Source organism: Physeter macrocephalus, chromosome 9 (genome assembly GCF_002837175.3).
Source record: "Physeter macrocephalus isolate SW-GA chromosome 9, ASM283717v5, whole genome shotgun sequence".
Classification (NCBI taxonomy): Eukaryota; Metazoa; Chordata; class Mammalia; order Artiodactyla; family Physeteridae; genus Physeter; species Physeter macrocephalus.
This window is the reverse complement of record NC_041222.1, coordinates 24,098,695-24,116,277: the sequence shown is the minus strand read 5'-3', so window position 1 is coordinate 24,116,277 and position 17,583 is coordinate 24,098,695. Positions and strand designations below refer to the sequence as shown.

The 17,583-nt window shown below is 35.9% G+C and overlaps 1 protein-coding gene and 1 pseudogene across 21 annotated transcripts in view; one reads left to right on the top strand and one right to left on the bottom strand.

The window, feature by feature from the left end:
- STX17 (syntaxin 17) overlaps nucleotides 1-17,583 on the top strand; it is a 179,791-nt gene that overhangs the window by 31,519 nt on the left and 130,689 nt on the right. The gene's annotated exons all lie outside the window — the stretch shown is intronic.
- On the bottom strand, nucleotides 16,027-16,613 carry LOC112065506 (60S ribosomal protein L17-like; annotated as a pseudogene).

The following is a 17,583-nucleotide window of genomic DNA, read 5'->3' as shown; positions in this document are numbered from 1 at the left end:
TCTTCTTGGATTGATCCCTTGATCATTATGTAGTGTCCTTCTTTGTCTCTTGTAATAGTCTTTATTTTAAAGTCTATTTTGTCTGATATGAGAATTGCTACTCCAGCTTTGTTTTGATTTCATTTGCCTGGAATATCTTTTCCATCCCCTCACTCTCAGTCTGTATGTGTCCCTAGGTCTAAAGTGGGTCTCTTGTAGACAGCATATATTCGGGTCCTTTTTTTGTATCCATTCAGCCAGTGTGTGTCTTTTGGTTGGGGCATTTAATCCATTTACATTTAAGTTAATTATTGATAGATATTTTCCTATTACCATTTTCTTAATTGTTTTGGGTTTGTTATTGTAGGTCTTTTCCTTCTCTTGTGTTTCCTGCCTAGAGAAGTTCCTTTAGCATTTGTTGTAGAGCTGGTTTGGTGGTGCTGAATTCTCTTAGCTTTTGCCTGTCTGTAAAGGTTTTAATTTTTGTGTCAAATCTGAATGAAATCCTTGCTGGGTAGAGTAATCTTGGTTTTAGCTTTTCCCCCTTCATCACTTTAAATATGTCCTGCCACTCCCTTCTGCTTACACAGTTTCTGCTGAAAGATCAGCTGTTAACCTTATGGTGATTCCCTTGTATGTTATTTTTTGTTTTTCCCTTGATGCTTTTAATATTTTTTCTTTGTATTTAATTTTTGATGGTTTGATTAATATGTGTCTTGGCGTGTTTCTCTTTGGATTTATCCTACGTAGGACTTCCTGTGCTTCCCGGAATTAACTATTTCATTTCCCATATTTGGTAAGTTTTCAACTGTAATCTCTTCAAATATTTTCAGTCCCTTTCTTTTCTCTTCTTCTTCTGACACCCCTATAATTCGAATGTTGGTGCATTTAATGTTGTCCCAGAGGCCTCTGAGAGTGTCCTTAATTCTTTTCATTCTTTTTTCTTTATTCTGCTCTGTGGTAGTTATTTCCACTATTTTATCTTCCAGGTCACTTATCCATTCTTCTGCTTCAGTTATTCTGCTATTGATTCCTTCTGGTGAATTTTTAATTTCATTTATTGTGTTGTTCATCATTGTTTGTTTACTGTTTATTTCTTCTAGGGCTTTTTAAATGTTTCTTGTATTTTCTGCTTCCAAGATTTCGGATCAGCTTTACTCTCATTACTCTGAAATCGTTTTCAGGTAGACTGCCTGTTTCCTCTTCATTTGTTTGGTCTGGTGGGTTTTTACTTTGCTTCATCATCTGCTGTGTGTTTCTCTGTCTTCTCATTTTGGTTTACTTCCTGTGTTTGGGGGTCTCTTTTTCACAGGCTGCAGGTTCATAGTTCCTGTTGTTTTTGGTGTCTGCCTCCAGTGGGTAAGGTTGGTTCAGTGGGTTGTGTAGGCTTCTTGGTGGAGGGGCCTGGTGCCTGTGTTCTGTGTATGAGGCTGGCTCTTGTCTTTCTGGTGGGCAGGACCACGTCTGGTGGTGTGTTCTGGGGTGTCTGTGAACTTATTATGATTTTAGGGAGCCTCTCTGCTAATGGATGGGGTTGTGTTCCTGCCTTGCTAATTGTTTGGCATGGGGTGTCCAGCACTGGAGTTTGCTGGTCGTTGAGTGGAGCTGAGTCTTAGTGTTAAGATGGAGCTCTCTGGGAGAGCTCTCGCCGTTTGATATTACATGGGGCTGGGAGGCCTCTGGTGGTCCAATGTCCTGAACTCTCCCACCTCAGAGGCTCAGGCCTGACACCCGGCCAGAACACCAAGACCCTGTCAGCCACATGGCCAGGTAACTGGGGAGTTTCTTGCCTTTTGGGAAATCTGAGGTCTTTTGCCAGTGTTCAGTAGGTGTTCTGTAGGAGTTGTTCCACATGTAGATGTATTTTTGATGTATTTGTGGGGAGGAAGGTGATCTCCATGTCTTACTTCTCTCTGCCATCTTGAAGGTCCTCTCTCGTGTTTGTGAATCTATAGTCTTTTTCACTGAAAAATGCATCTCTGGTCCTCTTACATTTCAGAAAGTTTATTATAGATGCAGTATAGTGAATAGACTGGGATAGAATGAAATGAATGCAAAAAATCATTTAGGAGTCTTTATAGAGATGGTGAAGATTGAGAAAAAAAGATTGATTTGAGACTTAGGTGGAAATTTGACTTGCCTCTCTATATGTGTATTTTACTTCTTGCTACCTAGATTATAGCCCTAAAGATCAGGGACTATGTCTCCACTAATTGTGTATGTCACAGTACCAGGTGCTCAGCAAGATGCAGTTTATTGAATGGTACTATACATGTTAATATCAATGAGATTATTATGACTTTCATTTCTTATCGTCTTCACTGTTTAACATGTCATTAAAAATCACTTATGATTTTCTTGAGACAGTGGTATGGTCAAAGTGTTTGTTTACTGATTTAAAAAATATATATATTTATTTACATTATTGATCTCCATCTGGCATAAAAGCTTCATGTGTGCCATTAAAATAATGAGATCAAAACTTGTTAGATGTAGGTATTTGCTTAGTTTTATTCATATCTGCCTTGAATTTTTTGTATAGGCTTGTTCTTTGCTAGTTTGTGTAAAACTTATTTTTAGACAATTTCATGAATGGTTACTATAAATTTTCTAGATTTATCATTATTCGATTTGTATAGTAAGGAGTATTTTTTTACTTTTGGTATAGTGTCTTTGTTGAAAAGGGATTCTTAATTTAAACGTGTCAGTCTTTATCTAATTTATCAGTGTTTTCTCTTGTGGCTCATGCTGTTGGTATCTTGTTCAAGGAATGTTCTATATCCTAAGATCAAGAAGATAATTTCCCTATATTTTCTGTTGAACGTTTTAAATGTTTTGCTTTTAACAGTTAAGTTGTTAATCCATCTGGTATTGATGGTATGAGATAGATATAAATAAAATTTTGTGTTATTTCTTTTGGAAAACCAGTTGTCTCTCATTATTAACTGGTTTCTGCAGTGTTATTTACACCTCACAATTCCATATATGCATAAGTGTGTCTCCGGTCTTTCTCTTCTATTCCACTGGTCAATTTGTCTATTTCTCCACCAAGGTCCACACTATGTTAGTTAAGACAGTCTTGTGATAAGGCTTGATATCTAGTTGGATAATACGATTACCTTATTCTACCTTTTCAGGAGTGTTTTGGCAATTCTTGGCCATTTAGCCTTCCATATAAAATTTGGAATCTGCTTTTCAAAGTTCATACACAGTCTTGTTGGAAATTTGGGAATTGCATTAGATTTATCCATCTGTTTAGAGAAAAATTACATATTTACAATGTCCAGTTTTCCTGCCTGTGAATATGGGATATTCTTGTACTTGGTTATGTATTCTTTATTATTTGTGTATCTTTATAGTTTTCTGCATACAGATTGTGGTAGATTGTACATTTTAAAGATACCTGCAAAGTATCTTGCATCCTACGTCATCTTCTACAGTATGACGTTGCTACTCCCCCACAAACAGTAGCAACAGTGGAGTCTAATTCTCCTCCCTTTGAATCTGAGCTGAGGCAGAAGTAATGCCACCAGACTTCTGAGGCTAGATCAGAAAAGGCCAGATAGCTCCCACTGGTTCTCTGAGGATGCTTGCACTGGGGGAACTTAGCCATCATGTGAAATGTCCAAATATCTGAAGACTCCCACATGGGAGATAGCCACAGCCACAGCTGAGCTCAGAAATTTCCAGCCTCAGGTGCCAGCACATGAGTGAGCCATCTTGGACATCAATGCAGTTGAACCTTCAGAAGACTGTAGCTTCAGCCAACATCTGACTCAACCGCCTGAGAGACCCCAAGTGAGAACTCCTCAGCTGACTTCCTAAATGTCTGATCTACAAAATCATTAGCAGAATTAAGTGGTGGTTTTAGGCCTTTAAGTTTTGGAGGAATTTGTTATGCAGCAACAGATGACTGGAATACAGGGCTTACACTTAACTTTGTTTCTCTATTTCAGTCTATTTCATTAATCTGTTCTTAAGTACTTTATTGTTTTAGGGTTTGTGTGTGTGTGTGTGTGTGTGTGTTTGGGGGAGGTGTTAAACATTGTCCTTTTAAATTACGTTTTCTAACTTTGGGTGGTGTATAGAAATATAGTTAGTTTTCATATATAGATCTTATGGCCAATTATCTTTAAACTTATTATTTCTAATAATTGGTCTAAGTCCCTTTACACTTTCTATTAATACGGTTTTTGGGGGGAGGGTGATATTTTTCTTCTCTTACAATAGCACCCATTTTTCCTTTCTTGTTTCAATTCTTTGTGGTTTTTTTTTCAATCTGGCTCACTGGTTATTGAAAGAAAGTTAATAAAGCAACTTGTTCAAATTTATCTTTTAAGGAGTTTTTTTTTTTAATTTATTTTTGGCTGCATTGGTTCTTCATTGCTGTGCTTGGGCTTTCTCTAGCTGTAGCGAGTGGGGGCTACTCTTCGTTGAGGTGCGCGGGCTTGTCATTGCGGTGGCTTCTCTTGTTGTGGATCATGGGCTATAGGCATGTGGGCTTCAGTAGTTGTGGTGCGTGGGCTTAGTAGTTGTGGCTCATGGGAACTAGAGCACAGGCTCAGTAGTTGGGCATACAGGCTTAGTTGCTCCGTGGCATGTGGGATCTTCCCAGACCAGGGCTCGAACCCATGTCCCCTGCATTGGCAGGTGGATTCTTAACCACTGCGCCACCAGGAAAGTCCCAAATTTATCTTTTAAAGAAGACCTTATAAATGACAGCAGCTTCCTCTGCAAAAAAATTCTTAATGCTATTTATATATATTTTTTCTGAAAGTAAAATTTCATTGTGTATGACAGGATGGTTGTAAGGATTGTTGACCATGTGTGCAAACTGCTTACACAGCTCCTCTCAGGGGAATTGGAGTAAGTTTGATTTGATACTCCCATTTTTAACTACTAGATCAAGCTAAAAAGATTCCTGGCTTTTTGTTAGTTTAATTTAAAACACATTATAATTGTATCACTTTTTACCATTTTTTTTTGCTTGTCATAGAAAAGTACAAAACATGTTCTTTAAAACTCAGCTCTCCCTGTCCCTCTCCCCAAACAGTTAACATATGGTAATAATACTAGTTGATAATAGAGGATTCTGAAAAATGTGTCATGGTTTCTGCTTTGAAGAAACTTACCTAGATGGGAATTCATGAAATGTTAAATAAAATATTTAAATAATAATTTAAAGCTTTAGTAAAATGTTAATATAAGTCAGTATATGACTAATTGTCAAATACTTTATAGAGACCAGTAAGTGAAAGAGTGCCAGCTATCTGGATGCTAGATAAGGGCTGTGTTATCCTTATTTTTCAGATAAAAGAAGGCTGAAGAACAGAGAAACTTCGGTGTTTGTCTAAAGCACAAGGCCTTCATAAGTGGAAGGGCAGGGATCCAATCTGGAATTATTTTTACTATTAACTCAGATGGATAGACAATCCAGGAATATTCTCAGGAATACTGTGCTTAATACCTATATAGTAGGTCTTCATTAGATATTTGTTGAGTAAATGAATGGAGGCCCTTTTCTCCTTTGGTTTTCATTCCTTTTGGTGGTTCATTTAATATTTTTTAAGCTACATGTATTCTTTTTGGTGCTTTCTGATTTTGAAGTAAGTGTGAAGTCATTACTATTAATACCTTAGTGTAGTAGTTAGGTAATACAAGCAAGGAGTAGTCCAGATTTATTTTAATTAAATAGTTATGACTCTGGAGTCCTTAATGATAAATTATATGACATCTAGAATGTGTTTACTCTAAGTTGTTTAAATGTTTACCAGTGGACTTGTGCTCTGTGTTTGTAAAGAAGTTAGATTAATTATTATGATACCAAATGTTTTCTGCTGTGTACATTTGCTCTTAAAATTACATGTTGTAAAAACATATTAGAAATCCTTAAATCAATATTTAACAAAGGCAAATATATGCATAGCCTCTCTTCTTTTAATCATTAAATACATAATTGGACATTTTTCAGAATTTTAATTAACTCAGAATAATTACTTTTTACAATTACAGTATGGATGAGTATACATTTAAATATATCTTTTAATCTTTAGACAGAAATTTCAGGATATTTCTGGAAGAAGGGAAAAAGCCATAACTAGTTATTAAATTTAGTTTCAAAACTAAAAAGAGAGAGATGTCACCTTTACTGAAAGTTTGGCCATAGTTTGCTGTTTACTGCTTGCATACTGCAAAGCTTTTTAATTACTGAGTTGGTATACTTTCTTTTTTTTTTTTTTAACTTCCTTGGTTATAGTACCATTTATCAAACTTGATATTTTTGCAGATTTTCAGAACTTGGCATAATATCTTCCTTTCTGACCTGATTATTAGAAGAACAGAAACATTTGAATATTTACTACATCCTAGATACTGTTCTAGACACTGGAAATATAGCTGTAAGCAAAACAGAAGAAAATTCTTTTCTTATTGAACTTATATTCTGGGGGTGGGAGTGAAGAAAACAGAGACATTTTTTAAATAAATAAATATGTAATATTTAGATGGCCATAAGTACCTTGAAATAAAAGCAAAAGCAGGTTAAAAAGAACAGAGAATCACAGAAGGTGATGAGTGTTCTTTTATATAGGGTGGTTATGGAAGGTTTCTGATGACATTTGAGCAAAGACCTGAAGGAAGTGAAGGCATAAACCATCGGGAATAGACTTCTCCAGGTAGAAGGGAAATCAAGTGTGAAGAATCTGAGGTGAGAGGATGTGTGGCATATTCAGGGAGTAATAAGGAGGTCAGTGTGGCTGATTGTGAGCACAGGGGAGGAGGTCAGAGAGATCAGCTGGGTCTGATTACGGAAGGCCTTGCAGGGTATTGTAACAAATTCGGATAGAAAACCTTTGGAAGGTTCTGAGCAGATGATAACCTGATATGATTTAAAAGATCACCTTGACTATTATGAAAAGGGTAGATTCTAAGGGAGCAAGGATTGAAGCAAGAATACCAGGTAGGTGGCTAATATAATAATCAGGATACTATGGGTCTACTTTTTAGAAAAATGCAGAAGCACCCATGTACAGACAATTTTGTGCAGAATGTCAGGGGCCTGGTATGTTATATTTTTACCTACTCTCTGTAGCCCTAGGAAATGGTTCTGAACTGAAATGCGTGAGAGAGGAATAAGGAACTACCCTGACAACAACCTTAACATTGAAGTACCTTTTTGAAAAATTACACATACACACACACACACACACACACTTCAAATGTACAAAAATGTAGGAAATAATAAAAATAATATAACACTCGTCACCCAACTTTGTCAACTCAACATTTTGCCACAGTTTCATCCCCTTTTTGGAAGAAAACTTTAAAAATACCCCTGAAGTCCCTTGTGTACCCTTCCTTGATTCCATTTACTTTGTTCCTGTCTGCATCTGAAGGAAATCTTTTCCCTTGCTTTAAGTATTTATCATTTTTGTGCACATAACTATGTATAAATAATATATGATATTGTTTTGTGGTTTTCTTTCTGCTTTTTTCCAAACAGCTTTCTTGAGGTGTAATTGACATAATAAAGTATACAATTTGATAAGTTTTGACATATGTACACACCATGACACCATCACCACAATCAAGATAATGTGAACCCATCACCACAGTCAAGATAATGAATATATCCATTGCCCCAAAAAGTTTCCTTATACCCATTTGTAACCTTCCTTCTGGCTTCTCCCTCCCACATCCTCCCACATGCACATACACCCTCACTACTCAAGCAACCATTGACCTGCTTTTTGTCACTATACATTAGTTTGAATTTTCTAGAATTTTATATAAATAGAATCATACAATACGTACTTCTTTTTTGTCTGGTTTCTTTCACTCTGCATGTATATTTTGAGGTTCATCCATGTTGTAATGTGTATCAGTATTTCATGGCTTTTTACTGTTGAGTAGATACTCTGTTGTATGGATATACCACAGTTTGTTTATCCATTCATCTGTTGATGAACATTTGGGTATTTCCATTTTTTGGCTACTACAAATAAGGCTACTATGAACATTTGAGTACAAGACTTTGTATGGAAAAAGGATTTCATTTCTCTTGGATAAATACTTATGAATGGAATGACTGGGTCATATTCTTCACCTTTCTAAGAACTGCCAAGCTGTTTTCCAAAATAACTGTACCATTTTATATTCCCACCAGTTCCTTTATATCCTTGCCTACACTTAATATGGTTAGCCTTTTTAATTTTAGCCATTCTAATAGGTCTGTAGTGGTATCTCATTGTCGTTTTAATTTTCATTTGACTAATGATGTTTCTGTTTTATATTGAATTAATTCAGTATTTTTTTATTCCATTTTGTCTTCTTTCTTGTCTTGCTGGCTATAACTCTTTGTTTTTTTAGTGGTTATTTTAAGGTTTATAGTATACTTCTTATTATAGTTTATCTTCAAGTGAGATTCTACTATTTCACATATGTTTAAGAAATTTACAATATGCTTCTTCTCCCCTCCCAGTCTTTATGCCACTGTTGTCATGTATTTTACTTATACATGTGTTATATACTTAATAATGTTTAAACAGTCAGTTGTCTTTTTCAAGTGGTTTAGATATTAAAGGGGGAAAATCTTACCTATTTATCTCTGTCATTTCCATTTTTGGTGTGCTTAATGCCTTTGTGTAAGCCCATATTTCCATGTGGTGTAATTTTCCTTTATCCTGAAAGACTTCCTTTTACATTTCTTAGAGTGCAGTTTCTGCTGTTGATAAATCCCTTTGTGTATCTATCTAAAAAGGCTTCATCTGGCCTCTGTTTTCAAAAGGAATTTTTCTGTATATAGAATTCTATATTGAGTTTTTTCTTTCAGTACTTTACAGATGTTGTTCAACTGTCTTTTCAGTTGCATTATTTCCAATGAGAAATCTGTTTTATTTTTATTTTTATTCCTCCGTATGTAATATGTCTTTTTCCTCTGGGTACTTCTACATTTTCCCTTTATCACTGGTTTTGAGCACTTTGGTTATTATGGACCTTGGTGGAGTTTTCTTCATGTTTCTTGTGCTTCGAATTTATTGAGCTTCTTGGATCTCTTGTTTTATAGTTTGCATCAAATTTGGAAAATTTTTGGCCATTATTTCTTCAAATATTTTTCTGTCCCCTCCAATCTCTTTCTTCTTCAGGGACTCTAATTACACATATGCTATGCTACTTGAAGTTATCTCACAGCTCACAGATGCTCTTTTAAATTCTTTTGGATTCTGTTTGCTCTTTGTGTTTCATTTTGTATAGTTTCTTTTTCTATGCCTTCATGTTCACTAGTCTTAGCAGCAGCTGTGTCTAATCTGTTATTCCATTCAGTGTATTTTTCATCTCATATTGTAATTTTCAACTCTAGAATTTTGATTTGGGTTTATTTTAATATCTTCCATCTCTCTACTTAACTTTTTGAACATATGGAATACAATTATAATAGTTTTAATATGTTCTGCTAATTCTAACGTCTATGTCAATTCTGGGTCAGTTTCAATTGATTGATTATTGTCTTCATTATAAGCCGTATTTTCCTCCCTCTTTGTATGTCTGGTGGTCTTTGCTTGGGTTACCTTTCCATGGCTGGATGCTAGATATTTTCATATGCCTATAAATCTTCTTGAGCTTTGTTCTGGAATATAGTTAAGTTACTTGGAAACAGTTTGATCCTTTTGGGCCTCACTTTTATGATTTATTAAGCTTGATTGGAGCAGTGCCTGTGTAGGGCTAATTATTTCCCCACTACTGAAGTAAAAACCTTTCTGAGTGCTCTATCTAATGCCCTATGAATTAAGAGTATTTCCAGTTTAGCTGGAGGGAACAGACACTTTCCAGCTTTGAATGAGTGATGGGCACTGTTCCCTCTAATCTTTTGGGATGGTTTTTTTCCTCCAGCCTTGGGTAGTTTCCTCACATACATGTTCTGATCAGTTCTTTGCCAAATACTTGAAAGTTACCCTTCTGCATATCTCCAACATTCTCTTTCTGTACAGCTCTCTCCTCTCCAGTACTCTGTTCTACAAACTCTGCAGAAGCAGAAGTCTATCTATTATTACATTTTGAAACTGCAAGTAGAATAGGTTTAACAGTTTTATTCTCTGAGATAAGAAATCATTAGGAATAAGAAAGATTTTGTGGTCAAATTTTGAAACAGTGAACAAGTTGAAATTGTAACTACTGTAATAATTCAATGAAGAACATTAACTTGGCTTTTATAGAAACTTGGTTAGCCTAGTCTCTGTAGCAGTGGTGATGCAGAGCTTGCTGAGAACACAGATTTCTGGGATTTACCTTAAAGATTCTGATTCAGTAGATGTCAGACCACATTTGGAAAGATACTGCTCTACAGAGAGTCTATCCCAGTTCCATAGGTAGCGTAAATACAAAGAAAGTCAGACATGGAACTGGTAGAAGTAAAATGTGACTTCCATGATTTTACTAGGAGAAATATAGAATACTTGAGCTACTTTTAAATTTTTTTAAAGAAAATTTTAAAGGGAGACGCAATAGAAAAGAGAGGGAACAAGGAGGAGAGAGGGAGAAGTGAGGATAGTAGACAAAAGTTAGGAAAAAAGAAGAAAAGATTAGAGCAAGGCCAGGTAGAGAACAGAAGAGAAGATAGAAGAGTAGATTCCAAAATGAATGCTGTTAGGAGGTAAATTGTTTTAGGTTATTATGACTTTAGAGGAATTTAAACTTAAATTTTGCCATGAAATATTTGTGGGCTGATTAATCAGGATTTAGGATCCTGCCCCCTTTTTTAAAAATAGGTATAGTACCTATGCCTCTGCTCTGATTGGCAGAGTATACCTATAGTACCTATGCCTTTACTCTGATTGGAACTATAGAACCTCAGGAAGGAAATTATATCTAAGGTACCATCACTTGTAAGATACGCCAGTATCTTGTGTACCTCTAAGAGAGAAAAGTGCTGCCAGTTAAGTATAGCACAGTGCTTTTTTTTAACCATCTATTTTAAGATACATTCCAATTTCAGAGATGTTAAAATGTGGGAAAGATGTTGTGTCCTCAGATTGACGAAATACAGTATTTAGAAGTCTTCTACCTTTCTACTCCACCTCTATCTTTTCCTGATTTATTCTTTCTATTTAGTACGTTCTATTTTTTCAATATTATTCATCAGGAGTGGCTCAAATCTCACCTTCATAAAGTCCGTGTAGATTCTTACAGTAAGATGTTTCAAGTTTCCTTTGAGCATGTTTCTTATGCCCCTTTCAATTTTGAATATTTCTTCTTAATGGAAAATCAAAAGCAAAATAGGAGTTAAGTAGTTCTGCTTTCTCTGTATTGTCTGCTAACATTATACCACCTGCCCCAAGCAGTAGGCCTGTACCTTCTTTCTTGTTCTTCTTGCCCTACATGCATTTTTTAAAATCTTCTTTATTGTTCTTAACATTTTTCGCCAGCCTCTGCTCATTCTGGGCTCTTACTTACATAGTTCTCCTCGTTTCACATCACTCTTTTGTATTCATCCTTGTTTACATGCCTTTCTTTTCATTCCTTTTTTTTTTTAAACAAGTATCTTAAAATTCTGAACTTACAGCACACCGTACCCAATCATATTGGATTTTTTTAAGATGTCACTTTTCTTCCTTATCCAATTAACTTTTAACTTTTTTTTTATAGTGTCAGAATTTTTACTTTTTAGAAACTCTCTTTTAAAAAAGGTTTTCCTATTAAAATATAATCTCTGCTATGGCATCATACAAGTATTTTCTCTAAACTTGACTCACTTCCCTAAAGTATCACTGTTTCCAGTATTCCTTTTTGTAACTATTATGAACTCCAAGATGGCAAGGTTGCTTTCTCATGGTTTTCATTTCCACTTTACTATTTTATCTGTATTGTCTGCTAACATTATACCACCTGCCCCAAGCAGTAGGCCTGTACCTTCTTTCTTGTTCCTCTTGCCCTACATGCATTTTTTAAAATCTTCTTTATTCTTAACATTTTTCGCCAGCCTCTGCTCATTCTGGGCTCTTACTTACATAGTTCTCCTCGTTTCACATCACTCTTTTGTATTCATCCTTGTTTACATGCCTTTCTTTTCATTCCTTTTTTTTTTTAAACAAGTATCTTAAAATTCTGAACTTACAGCACACCGTACCCAATCATATTGGATTTTTTTAAGATGTCACTTTTCTTCCTTATCCAATTAACTTTTAACTTTTTTTTTATAGTGTCAGAATTTTTACTTTTTAGAAACTCTCTTTTAAAAAAGGTTTTCCTATTAAAATATAATCTCTGCTATGGCATCATACAAGTATTTTCTCTAAACTTGACTCACTTCCCTAAAGTATCACTGTTTCCAGTATTCCTTTTTGTAACTATTATGAACTCCAAGATGGCAAGGTTGCTTTCTCATGGTTTTCATTTCCACTTTACTATTTTATGCTTATGTGTCAGAATTAATTCCCAAAAAGTAGTTCCTTTCATTATTTCTTCCAACTAATGGAAGATGAAATGTTTCATATGCTAGTGACTTACATTATGCTTTCCTCGGCAAGAGTTCTAGCTGGTTTCTTGATAGTTGGAGATCCCTGTTGTTGGACCACCACTTGCTACTTTGTGGAAAATATTATAATAAAATTTTCTAAAACTATTATTGTAACTTTCTATTATGAAATATAATATACCTGCTATAAAAATTCATTAAACATAAATATAAACCTGAACAAGTTATTGTACTGTGAATACTCATGTAACCACTACTCAGATCAAGAAATAGACAATTACCAGCATCCTAGAATCCCCTCATGGCCTCTTCCCACTTATAAACATATGTCTCCCTGCAGAAGTAATCACTGTCTTGATTTGTATGGTAACTGCTACTTAGTTCTTCTGTATGGTTTTACCACCAAAATACATCATTAAGACTATAGTTTAATTTAGTCTGGCTTTGAACATCATACAAATTGAACTAAACAATATATCTTTATATTTGGCTTGAGATTTACCTACATTATTGCCTATAGCATTAGTTCATTCATTTTCATTGTTGTATGTATTCCATTGTATGAAATACATTGGAATATCCATTCGACACTTGATTAATGTTTGGGTTGTTTTCAGTTTCTGTTACAAATGCTATTAACATCCTTCTGTATTTTTACTGGTACACATGAACATATATTTCTGTTGAGTATATTCCTAGAACTGGAACTGCTGGTTCATTGGGCATCCTATTTTCAACTATAGTGGATAATGCCAAGCTATCAATATTTTCCAAAATAACTGTAGTAGTTTTACACCCCTTCCAGCAGTAAACACGAGTTCCCATGGATGCCATATCCTCACCAATATTTAGTGAAGTCGGAATTTAATTTTAGCTGTTCTGGTGGGTAACTAATTATGGTTCAATATACATTTACCTGATTATTAGTGAGATCAAGTAACACTGTTATTTATGAGATGTGCCCACTGAGGGTACTTGCCCACATTTCTACAGGTTGTTTGTCTTTTTCTTACTGATCTGTAAGGGCTCTCTATCAGTATGTGTGTTGCAATTATCTTCTAACACTCAGTGGTTAACCTTTTCACTATCTGGGCTGTGTCCCTTGATGACTAGAAGTTCACTTAATATAGTTAAGGTTATCAGTCTTTTATGGTTGATGCTTTTTGCGCCACATTTAAGAGGTCTTTCCACCCCAGCATTGTGAAGATATTCTTCTATTGTTTTGCCTTTCACATTTAGGTCTATAATCCATCTGGTTGATTATTGTGTATGGTGTGAGGTGGTATATCCAGTTTTATTTTTTTCCCTGTGGATACCTGAATAATCAAGCACCATGTTTTGGAAAGATGATTTTTCCTAGCACTGCCACCCTTGTCATAAATTCAGTGCACACGTGTTTGGATTGTTACTGGGCGGTTTCATTGGTGTATTTGTCTGTTCTTACACCATTACCACACTGTCTTAATTACTATGGCATTTTAATCAGTCAGTATCTGATAGGCAATTTCTGTTACCTTTTTTTTCAAAAGCTAGTCTCAGCACTTTTTATGCATTTTCATATACATTACCCTTTTAAAAATTTATTCAAAATGTATTGAATCTAGATTATTGAATCTGTAGATTCAAATTTTATTTGATTTTATTGAATTAATAGATATTGAATCTATATATTAAGTAGATTTATTGACTCTATTGATCTATAGATATCTATCAAAGTGACATCTTTGCAATACTGAGTCCTCCAATCCATGAACATGTTGTATCTGTTGATCTATTATTATTGTTATATTTTATATGGTGCTAGATTTAAATTGCTGATATTTTATTTAGAATTTTTGCATCTTGTTCTTAAGTCTGTGAGACTGATCTGAATTTTTCCTTTTGCTTACTTTCTTTGTTGAGTTTTGATATCAAGATTTGCTATCATAAAATGAGTTAGAGAATGTTCTGTCTTTCTCTTGAATAATTAGTGTAATTTCCTTTAACTGTTTGGAAGGATTGACCAGTGAAGCCACCTGTGCTGGTGTTTGTTTGGTTTTGGTTTTGTTTATGTGTACAGGGAGGTGGGGGAGTTTCAATGTGCACATTTAATTTTTTAATAGTTATGACTAGTCAGATATTTTTCTTGTCAGTTTTGGTAAGTTACAGTTTTCTAGTACTTTATCCATTTCATCTAACTTTTCTAGTGTATTGACATAAATGTATTCATAATATCCTCTCGTTACCTTCTTTTAAAAAATGTTATTTTATTTTTGGCTGCGTTGGGTCTTCGTTGCTGTGCACGGGCTTTCTCTAGTTGCGGCGAGCGGGATCTACTCTTCATTGCGGTGCGTCAGCTTCTCATTGCAGTGGCTTCTTTTGTTGTGGAGCACAGGCTCTAGGCATGCGGGCTTCAGTAGTTGTGGCACATGGGCCCAGTTGTTCCACAGTATGTGGGATCTTCCTGGACCAGGGATCGAACCCGTGTCGCCTGCACTGGCAGGCAGATTCTTAACCAGTGTGCCATCCCCTTTTCTTATCTTTTTAATATCTGAAAGATGAGGACCAGGGATTGAACCCGTGTCGCCTGCACTGGCAGGCAGATTCTTAACCAGTGTGCCATCCCCTTTTCTTATCTTTTTAATATCTGAAAGATGAGTAGCAACGTCCCCTTTTTTTCATTTCTGATTTTGGTCTTTATTTTTTTTAACTACTTCTGAGAATTTTACCAACTTTATTAGCCTTCTAAAACTGAAAATTTGGCTTTTTTAACCTATTGTATGCTTGCTTTTTCTATTTAATGAAATTTATGTTCACATATTTATTATTTTCTACTTTCTTTGCATTTCTAAGTTCTTGAGATGTATGTTTAGTTTATTAATTTTCAGCCTTCTTTTCTAATGTATATGCATTTAGAGTTATAAATTTCTAACTACTGCTTCATCTGCCTGTAAGTTTTAGTGTGTGTTATTTTTCTAATGCAGTTCAAAGCATTTTAATTTCCATTGTGGGGACTCCCCTGGTGGCACAGTGGTTAAGAATCCACCTGCCAGTGCAGGGGACACGGGTTCGATCCCTGATCCGGGAAGGCCCCGCGTGCCACGGAGCAACTAAGCCCGTGTGCCACAACTACTGAGCCTGCACTTTAGAGCCTGCGCACCGCAACTCAACTACTGAAGCCCACAAGCTCTGGGTCCCGTGTGTCGCAACTACTGAGCCCGCGTGCTGTGACTGCTGAATCCTGCGTGCCTAGAGCCCCATGTTCTGCAAGAAGAGAAGCCACTGCAATGAGGAGCCTGCACACTGCAATAAAGAGTAGCCCCTGCTCTCCACAATTAGAGAAAGCCCATGCACAGCAATGAAGACCCAACACAGCCAAAAATGAAATAATAAATTTATTTTAAAAAATAATAATAATTTCCATTGTGATCTCTTCTTTGCTTTGTGGATTATGTATAAGGGTTTTTCTTTGTTTTCAGACATGTAGTGTTTCTGGGTATATTTTTGTTAACAGTTTCAAGTTTAATTTTATTATGATCAGAGTACATGGTCTTGAATGATGTCCCTTTTTTTTTTCTGCTTTTACTTTTATTTGCATTTATTTTTTGCAGCATTTACTCCCAGGCCGTAAGTTTTTGTTTCTTCAGTTTCTTCTGGGATATCTTTTTCTTCTGGGTAACCTCCTCTTCTGGTTTAGGAACAATCTGTTCTTTTTCAGTAAGGATCATCTCAATGTGGCAGGGAGAGCTCATGTATGGGTTGATCCGACTATGAGCTCTGTAAGTCCGGTGCCGCATCTTGGGGGCTTTGTTCACCTAGATGTGGTTAATGACCAAAGAATCTACATCTAAGCCCTTAAGTTCAGCATTACTCTCTGCACTTTTGAGCATGTGCAGTAAAACTTCAGCACTCTTTTTGGGCCACTGACCCTGCGTCCAGCCCCACTGTTTGGCCGGGGCACACCTACCAACTCCACCATTGTAATGACAGAATGGCACACATTGCTTCTTTAAAGTGACATCCTTCAGATACTTGGTGGCTTTTTGGATATGCATACCCTTAATGGCCTGGGCAGTTTCACGAGTGTTCTTAAAGTGAACGTGAAGATTTGAACCTCTTGACTTGCATGATTTTGTGGGGTTTTTTCTGGGTCAAGTGAACAGTGAACCATTTTTAGAGGTCACCTCAGGCCGCTTACCGGAAATGTCAATTTTTTTTTTATTATAGTTGATTTACACTGTCCTGTTAGTTTCAGGTGTACAGCACAGTGATTCAGTTATATAAATACACACACACACACACACATTCTTTTGCAGATTCTTTTCCCTTATAGGTTATTACAAATTATTACATATAGTTCCCTGTGCTAAACAGTATGTCCTTGTTGGTTGTCTAGTTACATATAGTAGTGTGTATATGTTAATCCCATCCTCCTAATTTATCCCCCTGCCCCCCGCCCTTCCCCTTTGGTAACCATAAGTTTGTTTTCTATGTCTGTGGGTCTATTTCTGTTTTGTAAATAAGTTCATTTGTATCTTATTTTTGTTTCGGATTCCACATACAGATGATACCATATATTTGTCTTTGTCCAGCTTACTTCACTCATTATGACAATCTCTAGGTCCATCCATATTGCTGCAAATGGCATTATTTCATTCTTTTTATGGCTGAGTAATATTCCATTGTATATATGTACCACATCTCCTTTATCCACTCCTCTGTCGATGGATATTTAGGTTGCTTCCAGGTCTTGGCTATTGTACACAGTGCTGCAGTGAACATTGTGGTGCATGTATCCTTTCAGATCATGTTTTCCTCTGGATATATGCCCAGGAGTGGGATTCAGGGTCATATGGTAGCTCCATTTTTAGTTTTTTAAGGAACCTCCATACTGTTCTCCATGGTGGCTATATCAATTTACATTTCCACCAACATTCCCTTTTCTCCACACCCTCTCTAGCATTTATTGTTTGTAGACTTTTTGATGATGACCATTCTGACCGGTGTGGGGTGATACCTCATTATAGTTTTGATTTACATTGCTCTAACCATTAGTGATGTTGAGCATCCTTCCATGTGTTTGTTGGCAGTCTGTATATCTTCTTTGGAGAAATGTCTGTTTGGGTCTTCTGCCCATTTTTGGATTGGGTTGTTTG